The following is a 13,050-nucleotide window of genomic DNA, read 5'->3' on the forward strand; positions in this document are numbered from 1 at the left end:
TTTAACACCAACAGCTCTAACAAATGCGAGACCTATTGCTTTTGAAATGTAATTGGTCTTGCATATGTTGGAGTTTGAGTCATTGGCATTATAAATGCTAATGTTTTTTCCTACCCACATTGCAGGGTGCAGTATCATATGTGGCCAAAAGAGGTCCAATGGGACCTCTTTTGGTCACATATGGTACTGCACCCTGCAGAAGATATGGTAAGTCCACCCTACCCATAATGCATTGCATGCAAGACAGTACCACGAGTATATTCCAATAGCTATGTTCAGATATACAATTAGTAGCTTTGAAATGGGACGAAAGAATTATTATATTAATCCGGGATTAGGTTGTACTGTGTGTGGAGCTGATGAAGGTAAATTTATAGAAGGTCAATCAATGTTGCCAATGTGCACTCTCACTTAAACAGTCTAATAAACCAAAATTAAACAAGCTAATCGTGATACAATGTGCGTCCACGCTTGATGCCTAGTTCAGAGGCAACTGGTAGATTATAGTAAGCAAGTCTGTGGGAGGATCAACTTTCCCACTGGCGGGAGCACAAATCCAATAACAATGTGAATTGTTATTGCTTATTTATGTCAAATTGTAATCCAGTTAATACATTTTAATGCAAGATCATTCGCTTGTTTCCAAAGGAATTTTTAGTCGTAGTCATTCCTTCATAAGCGCATGGTTAACTTCCACAATGATATATTTCATCAAGCATAATTCTTCATGACATGATCAGCAACCCAATGCATTTCGGGTCAAAAACGAGACCCTTCGTCAAAAGGAGCAGGGGGCTAAACTAGCAGTCCATAGTTTTGAACATCAAACAAAATCCAAGTTAATGTCACCTTCACCGCTTCACTGTATATCACTTGCGTGCGTGTTTGTCTGTCTAAGAGAAGTGTCTGCTTCCTTGTCCACAACACCACCTCAAAGTGCGTATAGTGCTCGCTATACAATTACGTGCCAAACAGTGCTAAAACTGATAAAAAAGTGTAATGAATTATTAAAACGAGTTGTGCGAGACACCATCGTCCCGTTTCTACATGTTCAAGTAAGTATGCCACGCTTAAGTGCACTGCTTAAAAATGGCACTAAAAAAGGGCATCAGTAATAGTCACCCATCATGTCTGTAAATACGCACATCAATTAATGAACTGAATGTGATTGCATGCTTCGAAAAGGAAAATAATAATAACAAGGCTGTGGCTTACCGAAATGCCGCCGACCGTGAAAACACTAGGCCTGGACGGCAAATTCCGTTCCGCTCGCGGAATTTGGGGAATTTCGCGTTCCACGGAGAACGCGTAATTGCCCAAAATTCTGCTTTCCGCGGCTTCGCGAAATTTTTTGCTTGCTCGCGATCTCAAAATGCGTGTTCGCGAGATATTTCCCCCCGAGCTCGCAAACAGCATCGCGAACAGGATAAAAGCATCGCGAACAAGCAATTCCGCGTGTTCGCGGAATTTCTGCGTGTTCGCGGAGATTTTTAACCATTTCGCGGATATTTGCGTAGCGCGACTACGCAAATTCCGCCCACCCCTAGAAAAAACGAACAGCGGAAACTGAATGACAGGCGGAAATGATGTGCACATTTAAACCCGTAGTAGCTCATCGTTTCTTAAAGCTACAAAACATGTCGTACTATGTTTATCTAAGTGAGCTGAAATGATCAACGGTGGAAAAATGAAAATATGAAAATGCTATGTGATGTCAAACACAATGTGATTTGAGTGAGCCACGCTATGCCAAGTCATTAAAATAGGCACAAATCTAACTTGTGTGCAATCCCTAAGGTTGCGAACCCGAACGAACAGTTGTCAATAAAGTTGCTAGTGAATCACATTAAGTGCGAGTGCCTAGTTGCATTGCTTATAAACTAATCTCATCCAAAGACAAAAGGATATGGATGACGTTATAAGCAACTGTTAATGTACTCAGACATTATTTATGCAAAAATACTGAGAGACTCAATCTGTGAAAACAGCCTTAAAAACTGTGATTATACCCCATGTGATAAGCCCACACATCTATCTTCATTAATCTGGAAATACAGTGAACAGTTTCAGATGGCAATATTCAACGCAACAGTAAAAATGTCATTGATTTAATTAATAAACAAAATGAACTTCACAAAATACAAATGCTGCAGTAGCTCAGTGAACATCAATTACAGTCACAAGAAGCAATTATATTCAAGTCTATCATTCAACCCTTGGGGTTGCAAGGCTTGTAGTTTTTTTATCCCAAAAAACTCAGCTCCTGCTAAAGATCTTTGAGGATCAGTTCCTTGTCTAGGTATCAACGCTTCCAAAATAGTGAATTGAAGTTGTGCAATGTTGTGTCTTGCATCCTTCCAGTGGGTGGCAACCGTTGATTTTGTAGATTGAGTTCTGATGTTACTCTTATCTTCACCCACTTGCACTTTAACTTTTCTTTCTGTTTTGCCCACATACATTTTTCCACATGGGCACTTTAAAGCATATATAACGTTGGACGTATCACACATACTTGAGTGTTGCAATTTAATTTTCGTGCCTTTAGTGGGATTTACAAACAAGCTTTCAACCATCACCTTATTGCAGTGTACGCAGTTCCTGCATTTTTCATACCTGTGTAAACTCTCTTCACTTGTTGTTGTTCTTGTGTTTTCGAAAGTAATTACTTCAAATTATGTGATAGTTGCATTTGTAAAAATGGGGCGTGGTGGAAACAAGTGTTGAAGATCTGGCTCAGTCTAGATGATCCTCCAATGTTTAATGATGATAGATTTTATGAGGTGCGATAGCATCGAGTGCTTCAAAACAAAGATACATGGGTTGGATTGTTTGCGTTCTGTCCGGCATAGTAAAGATATATATATATATATATTCCTCTCAGTAAATCGTACAGGTAAGTTTCATATGTTTTACCGCTACTACATTGACTCACCACTACATTGTCCTCAACCTCTGGCCTACTTTTTGATGTCGAGTTTTATTTTCTTAATTGTAATTGTAGCCCGTACTCTTTATGCATTTAATCCTTTAAAAGTCGAAATATAACAATGTATTATCATGTCACATCTGGCCTATGGTAAAAATCACAGCCTTTATACCTACAATTCCCACTGTACCATTTTAAGCAACTATTTAGAAGAAACAAACAGCAAAATAGTTTTGGGGTATCTGCAGTCTGGTTATCGTTACAGTCATATTTGTTTCTTAATTTACAAAGGCACCTCAATATCAGTTGCCTTTCTAAATGGTTGCCAGAGTTAATTTACATCCATGAATTGTTTGAATATAGATGAATTTGGCAAAAACCGAAAACCATGTTAGTGAGAAATTTTAACGTACTGGGAAATATTTGTTGGAAATTATCGCCATTTAGTGGTCTGTTGCACATGTCCGTTCTTTTTAGGTCTCGTCTGAGCCAGCGCATGCGCTACTCTGGCGAGACTTTTAGTAAGTGGGCTTCAGAAATGCTACCACACGCTTTTGCTTGTGGCCTAAAGCTTGCGGTTACGCACGAGGTTACGAGCAGAGGCGCCATCTGGCTTTCCTCTCTTGTCATGGCTCATTAAGCCATCTGTTGCCTCCTCGCTCCCGCCTCCTCCCTGCCGTCTTGCTGCCTTCCTGCTTGTTTAGATAGAATGGTGCTTTACGTACCCTATGTCTGTATATTTCCTTTCCACACTGCGCTTCACATTTACACATGTTTTCCTTGCCTCTTCGTTTACATGAGCTCGGTCTACTCTTTCCACTTTATTCAACGAGTGCGACTAATATGGAAGAACTTCATGTTTTTCCCCCTTTTCACAACCTGGCTTCTTTCCTTTTTCATCAGACCCTGCATGCACGGGTGTTTTAAAATTCGCTTTGTTTGTGTTTCTATGCTCGCATCTCCACCTAGTGGCTTTTTTAAATATCCGCTTTGTGATAATTAGACACAATTACTACAAATCTCGTTTATAGGTACACATCTTCTAGTTCTAATAATAATCTTTTTACAAGCCAAAACGATGAATATAAAAGTAGAAAAAGAAGGAAGAACTACTCTTCAGTGGTGCAGACTGTAAAAAAGCTATGTCGATTTTGATTACAAAATGTCACTATGGAAATCTGCAATTAAAACCCCTGTAAATGAAACGCCCACTATTGTTTGATACGTCGCTGTCCCTAATTGCGCTTTTAATAGCATTACAGTCAAACCACAAGTAGTTGTCCTGCCTCCGATTTCGAAAAAATGGCCAAAGGAAGAGAAAGGATTCTTGGGACACTGAATGACCCATGTTCTATTACAAAAGTGGTGGAATGGCTCAGTGACAGTTTCTAAAGATTAAATGTTCTAACAATGATTTATGTAGATATTTCCTTTCAGTGCTCTTGCACCACTGTATTATTGTTTAAAATAAGACCTGAATGTACACGTTCAGCCCATGTGATTTCTTTTTCTCATTCAGCACCCTTCTGTATGTTATATGTAACAACTGGGCAGCAGTGTAAAATTCATAGGGAACTGGTACTAAATGGTTAATTTATTTGAAGAAGCCATACCTACCAGAATGCAGCCTGGCAAACAGTGGCCCTATAAAAGTTTAGGACATACATTTTAATAATAAGGAGTTCAAATGTCAGCCTCTGTGCAATTTGACATTTATAACCTGTAGCTTGTGGCATAAGACAGAGGGTGTTCATGGATCACTGGCTTACAGATGCAGCTACACTCTTTGGTATTTAAAGGTGCTACTGGAAATGTGAATAATACACATTTACTCAATGTATTTTAGACATACAGGCGATTTATCAAGACTTTTCATTACTATAAACTCAAGCAGTGACCCAAAGTGGCGCAAAAGTCTTGAAAGAGGATTTACTTTTCAGCACAAATCTTTGTTTTCTGCTAGATTACTGTATTTCTATGCTTTGTGCTGCTTTGCAGCGGAAGCACTAATGATTTTTTTGAGACAAAGCTCTACCTACTAAAATTGTCAGACCAGGCTTTGCATTTATAAAATGCCACCTTGAAGCAGGCACAAATTTGAAGAAATAGATGGATGCCTCCAAGCAGATCCCAAATTGCATGTTTGCTTCACTGTACAGCATACATCCAATGTTTTAAAAGTTGTTTGGGAATAGTATTTTATATTGGAAGGGGATAAGAATAAGAAAATGCAAACACCTCTGCTACACGGTGCATGCTAGGCAGCCTGTTTCCGCTCCATTGCAGGTGAAGAAAGTAGCAGAAGGCCATATTTTGTAAATATGGTTCTGTGTTACACTATATTTCAGTAATCTCCCAATTCTGTTGGCAGACTTCTGTGTTGTATTCAGAGATGGGCACTTTGTTAGAACAATTCTGTTAAGTATTCAGTGAGGTCTATGGTTCGTGTAGAGTAACTGAGCTACAGACAGACAATATGGCCAGACACAGTGACATTTCAGATTGGGCCTGTGTAGCCTCTCAGTTCACTGCTGCATTACAAAGGTTCAGCCTCTAAGATCGCTGTAACTTCTTTGCGTCCAGTCATGTACTCACCCTTTCATCTAGTCTCCCATTCATCTTTGCTCTCATTACTCAAACATTCATGCATGCAGTTACATAGCCATGTCACTTACTCATTCATCCATCCACTCACTCACTCATGCCCCAACCACTGACTTATTCTCATATTCACCCAATCACGCAAACACACAATAGACACACAAACTCACCAATCAATGGACAAGCACTTTGTCCTTTAAAATAACCAGACTGATTGGTTTTACCAATGCGGATTATATATTCCTGTTCACCTGAGTTATACTTACCCAGAGAAGAGTGCACCTATGTGGACACGGAGGGCATATTCTATAACCAACAAAGTGTAAGTCAGGAATCATCAGCCTAGCACCTAACCATTGTGCCTTGTAGCTAATACAGGAATAATCCACGAAGAGGAGCAGGTAAAAGCAATTCCAAATCTGTAGCACAGGCCTCAAAAGTACATGGCCGCCTAAACACATACTGTATGTAATAGAATTGTCCCTTGGTGGCACAGAGTGCCCAGGGACCACATCGAGCAGAATGGGAGAAAACATCACCCAACGCCACAAACAGCAAATAACAAACTCAACACCTTTCAAGATCATTTTAATAAATTGCGAACCTTAAAATGACACCCGAACCGGGCAGGTAAAAAATAAACAAGCATTGGCATAGCCAATAGTCTCGCCTTTGTGAACTTATAAGTGTTCAGCCAGAGCTATTGGCTTTGGCAATGTTTTTAAGCTATGATGCTTAGTGATACTAAAGTGGTGGTGCTTAGGTGTAGTGGAGTGAGCAGCGATGCTGAGTTGTTTTGCTGAAGTGATGCTGATGTGGTTCTGCACTGATGCTGAATAGCAGTGCCTCTGTTGGTAAGTTTAGACACTGTATCACTCCTTTGTAGATGAATGTTTATGAAGGTGTGATGGAAAAAGGCACATGGAAATAAAATGTAAGAGTAATTAAAACAAGCATTGGCATAGCCAATAGGTCTCGCCTTTGGGACCTTATAAGTATTTAATTAGGCAGCACAATATCCTTGGTGCAACATCAACTGTTGCATGGTAAACACTTATAATGTCCCAAAGGCGAGACCTATTGGCTATGCCAATGCTTGTTTTCTAGTTCTGTTTTCATGCAGTATCTTTCTACAATATATGTTTCTTTGCAGCAAAAAAAGGGGGCAACATTTTAAAGTGCCTCTCCTTATGCAGATCTTCTCGATCCACAATTGACACCTTTAGTGAATAATTTTCTCTGTTTAACCCAGTTATCAAGAGAGGTTTTTAGGCAGTCTTCCATTCTTAATCACGCTATTGGGAAGACCCCTTCAACTTTTTCGAGATTAAATATAGTTAAACACTTAAACTGTTCTGGATCCTAAACCATTTGTCCGCGAAGCAGAAAGTCCACTATTGCGACTGAAGATTTTGTTTCATTTCAGTTATGTCATAAAGCGGCACTAAGAACATGCAATCCGAGCTATGACTATCTGTGTACAGTTTTTTCTTTTAGAAAAAATATCCCAGAATTTGTTTTTTGACGTTATGTCAGATCTTGCATGAATCACGAAATCTATCCGGCATGTCCGAGGATACTGAGAGATGCTCCATAACAGTGCTGCCCAAATATTTTTAGAACCGTGACCCAGTTTTCCCAACAAAATTTCGCAACCACTCTAGCTTTAATGGAAAAACGGCCAGGGCGATTTTTTTATGTAATAATTGCAATTGTTTGTAAATGTGATAACCGTGACAACGCTGCACGATGTCAGACTGTGGCCAAGATATTCATTTGCTCATAGAAAAGGCAGCTGATTAACTGCACTTGATTCTGGAGCTGGGACACTTTTTAGAGAGGAGGTGCTGACCTGTGATATCTGTTCAGTAAAATCGCATGGCTTCTAAACAAACTTGCTGTTGATACCAGTAATGTTGGCACATTTGAGAAACCCCTTCTGCAGGACAGTGTGGTCAAGGCCTCATATTCATTTTTATGTGAAAACGAATCCCATGTAATTATTTTGCAGTTTTTTTTATGAAGCCCGAATAGGGCCCAAGGGAATTGGAGCACTTTACCTTAGTACCAGATTACATTACACAAGGTCAGATTAATTTCATTATAAGCAGAGGAGATTAAGAAATGTGTCCAGAATCAAAGGATGTTGAGCCAATGCCAGGACTCTATCCTGGTTCCCCAGAAACAAAGTCAGCAGCTCTGACCGTTAGAACACGTTCATATTTCTAAATGTATGTGTGAAAGTCATACACAAGAGGTATGGTTGTGTATGATCACTTATAGTGGGCACATTATGTGTAGAAATTGCTTTTTTTTTAAGTGAAAATAAATAAACCACTGCACGACATACTGGAAGGTTTACCCAGAGTTTTGCTTGTAAATACTTGCAAGCGTTTGTTTTAAAACTGGACTTTGGAACATTATTCAGCACCTTTGCTCAAACCGGGCTAATCCGAGCTGAGAAATTTTATAAAACCTCTACTTGCTCAAGCAATACTTAAGGAATCTACTTGTCCCCTTAGAAAAAAAACACTTGTCCCTTTCTGTGGCATAAAGTGAGATGACCAATTATCGCATCATTTTAATTATATTAGAAATCCTATAACAGCCTCTCTGATTATGCTCACATTACATCTGGATTTGGATTCAAGCGAGGCTCCGATTTTCCAACCTTTCTGCACATCCACGTATGGCGTTGGAAGAAGGTGGACAGCTGTTGTTCCTGGTTTGGAATTCAGTAATTCAATGCACACTCATAAATTTGCATGTAGAACGGTATTGTCCAACTCCTCTCGAGTCTTCCCTCAGTAGAAAAGGTTGTAAATTTACTCCTGACAAGGGCAGGAGTAGAACACTTTACAAGGCACATGTGTAGAAAAAGTGAATTTGCATTTGCTCAGTAGGTTTTTCCAATTAACAATATAATATGAAATGTTCAAGTGCATGTTCACCCTAGGGTCTTTGGTGTTGAAATGGCAGATGTGTGTCACCCAACTGAATGGTACTCATGTTATCAACCTCAGAAGAATGAAAGGCGAAGTAGACCCACCTGAATTTGAACCTGTGACCATGTATATTTGCTTATGTGAAGATGTTATTCACAAACTCCTGCTAAGAGTATGGTTTACAGGTGTACTTGATTTTATTTATTCCTGAAAGTCTTAAATCTGCACCAATTTAAAGACGTGTATCTTCGGATGCACTTTTGTATCTTCTTTAAGAATTGGACTAACATATTCTCATGTCGTCCATAATGAGTTTACACTGTTCCTCCTCCAATTGTTGTTAAATATTGGCATGCATTTGACACATTTTACTAAACGATGCCTCAGAGAAATGTTCTTTAACGTTGTGCAACAGTTTGGGAAAACACTTTTTTTCAAGATGAAAGTTTTTATATGCACATTAATTTTGAAAGCAAAAAATAACCATTCTCGTTTTCAGGTTTCTGCGTGTAATTGGGAAGCATTATAGGTAGCCTCAAAGTGTTACATTTGGCTAGCTTTTTTTGGAACCTTGTCAGTAAGCTGAACTCTTGGTTCACTGCATTCCTTGCAGCACCGCCCCTAATAGTAAATGTTTTGCATACATTTTTATTCTACATAAGCTTGAATCATTTTCACACACAAAACAATGTTCTGGTAGAACATTGTTTCACAGATATGTACTCCAGACGAGCAGACAGAGGATTTGTGCTTCAAGGGGGCCTTCATGCCCATAACATAAATATACGTAAGTCTTAAATCTGCGTGTATATATATATATATATATATATATATATATATATATATATATTCACACACACAGACGTGTGTGTATATGTGTGTGTATAAGTATGTTTGTAGTTGTGAAGAGTGTTCCATGCTATTTATTAGGGTTTGTTGAATGTGGGGAGTCTCTGAATCAATTGGTGAAGTAGTAAGTAAGTCACTATGATGCCCCTCCTGTCGAACAACAATGGTAATAATTAGTATAATATACTCTGCACATCTGGTATCTTACATGGTGGTTCTTCCAGCATATCTGTTTTAATAAAAGGTATTTAACCAAATGAGTGAGGGCAAGGCTGATGGAATGTCATGACTATTAGGAGAGTTGTTTTCCTGTGTAAATTATTTGTTACATGCGATCTGTAAGGCAGTAAAAAGTGTTTTTGTCATATCCATATTGCTGCACTTTGGTTCTAAACTCACATTTGATCCTTGCACTGTAGTAATAAATGTGTGAATGTATTTCTAAGTACAGTTGCTCTGAATACCATGTATTAATGTGCCACATCTATTTTCACGGAGAGAGAGAGAGAAAAAAAGATATATAATGGGTGTAATAAGGTCCTTTATTCCCATGGCAGGGTTCTTGTGACTTAAATTATGAGGCTGAATGTTTGCACTTCACCAGATCTCTTTTTTTCAAACTGAGAAATATTTATTTAAAACATTAGATAAAATAATGTACTGAACTGTTTAATAGCCCTTGGGTAAATAAAAGATTCTTAAATATATCATAAATATGTGAAATTTTAGGAGAAACATGCCTTGTACTCTTAAGCTCATTCTATCTGGTGAAAGGACATGTTATTGAAGCTGTTTAGTACTAAGTTGAGCTACAATGTGCTCCTATAGCAATCAGAATATTCGGGTTGTTTTACCTTTTATGATTAGAATGTTTACAAAACTATGGTAAACTTAAACTCAGCAGAGTGGTTTTGGGCTTTTATCTTAACATGCACTCATGCTTTGACGTAAGTTAGCTGCAGGGCATGAAATCAGGCTTAAATCAGGAATCCCATTAGATTAAATCGTTATTTCATTTAAATGATATAACTTCTGCAAAATATGAAACCTATTTTACAGATTTCCTATCACTCCTGTGAATTACAGGATTTTATACCATTGATTTTTATGACACATACACACTCTCTTGCGCTCGCTCTCTCTTTCTCCTTCCCTTTCTTTTTCTTCGAAGGAAAACAGTTAAAGTGAAGTTATATCATTCTGAGCAACCCTCCCTCCCCCCCCAAAAAAACACTGAAATTTGCTTTTTAGGTTGTGCTACGCAATCCATAACTCGTGCCTGTATCATATATTTCCTATGACTGCACAACTGACATCACTGATGACATCTCATGTGAATTCATTGGTGACATAATTTATGAGTTCAACTACGATATTTTCAGTTGAATTACCAATGGCAACACTGTTGTAGACATTCATGATATCACTAAATGGCTCAATGATCATATTAATTCATCCATCACGCCAAACAAGTCTTTGAAGTCCGAGCTGGAGAGCTTCTATCCTTTGACACCACTTACTAGCAGTGTGTGACTAGAAACTGTGTGTCTAGTCCATACTCATATTTTCTACATCTATGGAATGCTTTGTGTAGATTTTGGCTTACAGCTGCCCACTCATCCAGCTGCATGATTATCTTAAAAAATTAACTTTGCAAATTTTTTGTATTCTTTCGAAAACTATGAACATCAAGTAAAGCATAACCTTAAGCCACACTTAGTACACTATCCTTTCTGTGCTACTTTCGGGTCGCCCTAGGTGTAGACTTCCCCTGCTCCTAAGGTATGCCTTGGCTTCGGGTGTTGAGAAACATGTAAGGTGTATCAAATCATCATTATCATCTAGGACTATTGCATATTTATTGTAGATTGGGTTCATAGGGTGCGAATTAAGTTTTCACAATTGATTGCAAGAGTAAATCAGCATTCATCATGCAGCTGAAATACTAACAGCTTTACTGCTGGCCTACGTTTATGGTCCGGTAGAAGCTGCATTGATAACAAACATTTTCATTTTTCCATAGGGGCTTTCTGACATTTGTGGTTTTGATTGTATTTCCATTGGAGATGCATACTTTGAATCACAAGTAGGCCAACATTCGTCCTTTAGATACTTTTTTCCACTTAATGCCACCACTAAAGCATTATTGAAACACTCTATAAAAAGGAATTCTGACAATGTTACTTCTCCTTCATCTGCTCTCCAAAAGGATTTACTAATGACTTATAAGTGTACTTTCTAAGTCCTGCGTAGACGGGATGAACCCTTGTCTTTGTCACCTGGCCGTTATGTCATTTCCCAGGCTTCTTATTAACCCTGTGTAACCTTGTTCCCTTTCTTCTCTCCTTTTGATGCACCTCTGATCTCTTAAATAGGCCATGTATTCGTCAGTCATGATGTTACCTCCTAGATCTTCATTGTTAAAAAAAAAAAAAATTGTATATGTCGCTCAACTTTGTAGTGTTAAGTTATTATACATGCCATGCTGTTTTTGACAACAATGAAACTAAAAGCGACTGTAATGATTCAGACCTGTACGTCATCCACTTTGTAGGAAATGGTAGTAAATGTGTTGTTCTGTGATGTGACGTACTGGATACAAATACAGTGATTTTGATAACTCAGTTAAGCAAAAACTGGCAAAGCCAATAGTCTAGCCCATGAAAACTATAGAGCTATTGGTTTTGGCGTTTTTTTGCTATGTGATTCCCCGATCACCTTTTGCCTGTTTGCCCCCCCCCCCCCCCCCCCCCCCCATCCATGTTCTTCCCTCCTGAGCTCTCTCCCTCTGTCTTGGCGAAGGCCATTCGCCTGCTTCCCCCCCCCCCCACCCCCCCCAAAAACAGGGGAGTGGGTTGGAGATGAGGCATCACAGAGGGTGGGTGGAAGAGAAGAACATGGATGGGGGAGAGGACAGGTGAGATGGGATGGAGAAGCACATCGACAACAGGGAGTGGGTGGGAAAGGGCTGGAGCAAGCACACAGATAATGTAGGGTGGGCAGGGGTGTTGAGGGCAAGCATACAGACAACCTAGAGGGAGCGGGAGGGGTTGGGTAAGCAAATGGTGAAACACAAGGACAGCAAATGCTGGTCAAGACAGATTGGGGACAAACATAGATGGGGGAGAAGTACACAAGGGAGACAGCTGAAAAACTCAGTGCTGTACCGTACATAAACAGAAAAAAAAATCGCCAGAGAAAGCAAGCTGTCAAAGGAAAAAGTAATGCCTTCATGCTCCAGTGAAGGGACCAACATACAAAGAGGAAGGAAGACTATGGAAGCTGAGAAATAAGAAGCCGGCAAATGAAAGTGAAACATGAAACCAGCCAGTGGCAAGCAATGAGCAGCCTCTCCGCCCCCTGTAAGACAGCAGAAGGTCTTCCAAGAAACAGCAAATGCATTGAGTTGGCAAGACTTAAAAAAAGGAACTGTACACGAGTAGTGAGAAAGCACCACTGACCCAAATAAAAGAGAAACAGTAATGTTATGGATAGGAAAGACTTGAAACCAGTCTCTGGATTCCAGTGGATGTCTAGTGTTTATAGAGAAAATTGTGTCACTGAAGGATGAAAACCTGGGTCAAATTAAATTCATATAATAATCGGTGCTCAAATACATTCAGTTAATTGTTATAGGGCATGCTCCCACTAAGCCTACAATTCAAGACCTTAACAAACCTACATTTATTTTGGAAAGTTTAGAAGATATTTTGAAACTGTACGTTTTTG

The 13,050-nt window shown here is 39.1% G+C and overlaps 1 protein-coding gene across 1 annotated transcript in view; it reads left to right on the top strand.

The window, feature by feature from the left end:
- Positions 1-13,050, top strand: part of LOC146865902 (solute carrier family 71 member 2-like) — a 271,637-nt gene that overhangs the window by 145,162 nt on the left and 113,425 nt on the right. The gene's annotated exons all lie outside the window — the stretch shown is intronic.

The sequence above is a fragment of the Triturus cristatus genome, chromosome 2_1 (genome assembly GCF_964204655.1).
Source record: "Triturus cristatus chromosome 2_1, aTriCri1.1, whole genome shotgun sequence".
NCBI classification, from domain to species: domain Eukaryota; kingdom Metazoa; phylum Chordata; class Amphibia; order Caudata; family Salamandridae; genus Triturus; species Triturus cristatus.